Genomic DNA, 2,380 nt, shown 5'->3' with positions numbered 1-2,380 from the left:
ACTATATGGAAATAATAGAACATAATGTAATGGCAAGTATGCTGGGTGACATTCATTAATTTGCATCAACTCATTATTTCCTCGGAAATGTAAAATAATATCTCTCATTCCATTTACCTCTGTTCCATCACCTGGTATTACAATTGCAATCTCATCTGTAGTTGGTAGGTTATACCGACGTCGATCAGTTGTTGAACTGTAATGAAGATGAGCAGGTAGATTGTGTCCTGCCGAGTCTAATTGATATAAAATGGCATGAGCCTGGCGATATTTATCTACAAATGCATTGACTTGCAACAAACTATCCTGAATAGTTTTGAGAATATCCCTTCTCAAGTTAGGATTTCTACGATTACGAATTTCTAAAGCTGAATAAGGGTCATAGATATACAGCTAAGCATAACTCGCATCCTGCCCTGGTTGTGGTTGTAGTGATCCTGTTCGATGTCGCAATTCCCCATGAATTGTGAATGATGTAGGGCCCCTTCCACTGAGTACTCTAGGATCTAATGTAGCACCAAGACTCATAAAAGCATTGGCTGCATTGTACACTCGAGTATAACTTCGAAAAGATTTTGATTGATCATTATTCCCATCATACAATGCCTGAAGTAGTGGAGGGGGTGTAATAAGTAAAGGTAGCCTAATCTTTCCTTCCAAACAGCAAGTTCCGAATAAGGGACGCTTTATAGATGATTCTGTCAATTTTTCATCCATCCAATGTAAGGCTGAATAATAAGGACATAATACATTCATCTTGCCAAGATAATGGCGGCAAGAATCTTTGTGTGCCCGGGCCTCAATTGATATACTCGTAGGCAAATCTTCTAATTCATCATCAGTACATAGATCTTGTTGAAAAAATCGATTTGTAAGAGTAGACCTACGAATATTTGTGTATAAATAAGATTTTGTAAAACAAAACGGTATGAGTAAAAGTATGTATTTCAAGATTAGACATAGTAGTTTACTGATTCCTTTGTGAATTTGAAGATGTGCTTGGCATAGAAAACGAGCATGTAGAATGATGGGTAACCATTGTTCGTTTTTGTGCCGACTGAGAATCTTCAGTTATTGTTTCCCACTCCAAGTGAGTGCGATCGCGACGAATTGGTGTTAAAGAATGTTGTCTTAGTTGAACACATTCTTCTAACCCCTCTTGCTCTCGTTGCAAGCATTGAAATTCAATTTTTTCACGCTCTCGCCGTGCCCATTGGGCCAATGCAGCTTTTGATATTACATTATCATTTTGTGCCTAAAAAGAAAATATTTTATCATTGAAGCAAAAGATGTGAATATTTTGTGCTTAAAATGAAACTATCTTCTTATTTCTTCCCTTTCTCTTAATTTTGCTTTCTATTTTATTTGTTTTATACCTTTAATAGTGTTATCTTTATTTCTTTTTTTCTTATTTCTTCCCTTTCTATCTTCTTATTTCTTCCCTTTCTCTTAATTTTGTTTTCTATTTTATTTGTTTTATACCTTTAATAGTGTTATCTTTATTTCTTTATTTCTTATTTCTTCCCTTTCTATCTTTTTTATTTCTCCCCTTTCCCTTTCCCTTTCCCTTTCCCTTTCCCTTTCTTTGTTTTCTATTTTATATATTAAATAAGAATTAAAAACCTATCTTATTTAGTTTCTCCTTTCTTTATATATTTTTTCTTTATTTCTTCGTTTCTTTTTTCCTATTTTCTTTATATAAGTAGCAACTTATGGACGGTAGATTATAAATGCACATGTATCCATGCAAAATAAGAATAAATAAATTTGAAAAACACATACAAATAATAGCAAGTTACAGGAAAACATATTACAATCATTCTACAAAAACAACATAATACAATAAATTCATTTTATACACTCATATATTTTAACTATTCAAAATTTTGATTAGTTTTGCATCATATTTTTAAAAAAGAATATATACCACATGACATGCATTTGTCATTCTCTTGCCGGAAGGAGCCATCTTTTCTTTTCCTTTAGACATTGGGTTGACATTTTCTTTATCTTTTGCCTAACAAATATAAATAAAATATTGAAAAGATTAAAAAAATCTTATATAAATAAAATACATATAATGTTTGACTTGATTTTGTACTTACCACACGAACACGGATAACATTAAGGTCGTGCTCATCACGGATGACCACACCAACATTTCTACATGGAATTGTAGGAGGAGGCCTACAGAAATAGATTGTGAACAAATTAAAATCTATATAATAAAGTGGTAATAGTAAGAGTAAAAAATTTAAGACTGTCTTGGGTAAAAAATTCTTTTTATTTTTACCAATTTGGTGTTAAAGAAGGTTGTCTTGGGTTAATACATTCCTTCGATCTTTCTCTTTCTCGTTCTCGTCGCAGGCGTTGTCCCAAT

At 32.6% G+C, this 2,380-nt stretch overlaps 1 long non-coding RNA gene across 1 annotated transcript; it reads right to left on the bottom strand.

Annotated features, from left to right (window-relative positions):
• Positions 1-1,741: 1,741 nt before the first annotated feature.
• LOC145820947 (uncharacterized) lies at positions 1,742-2,172 on the bottom strand. Its single transcript, XR_014362990.1, has 2 exons — positions 2,106-2,172; positions 1,742-2,017 (listed from the first exon to the last, which is right to left on the bottom strand). It is a non-coding gene; the product is annotated as an uncharacterized LOC145820947 (long non-coding RNA).
• Between the last annotated feature and the right edge of the window lie 208 nt (positions 2,173-2,380).

This window comes from Camellia sinensis, chromosome 3 (genome assembly GCF_055761805.1).
Source record: "Camellia sinensis isolate YWXY chromosome 3, ASM5576180v1, whole genome shotgun sequence".
Lineage (NCBI taxonomy): Eukaryota > Viridiplantae > Streptophyta > Magnoliopsida > Ericales > Theaceae > Camellia > Camellia sinensis.
Note: the sequence above shows the minus strand (reverse complement) of the source record. Positions and strands in the feature narration are given on the sequence as shown.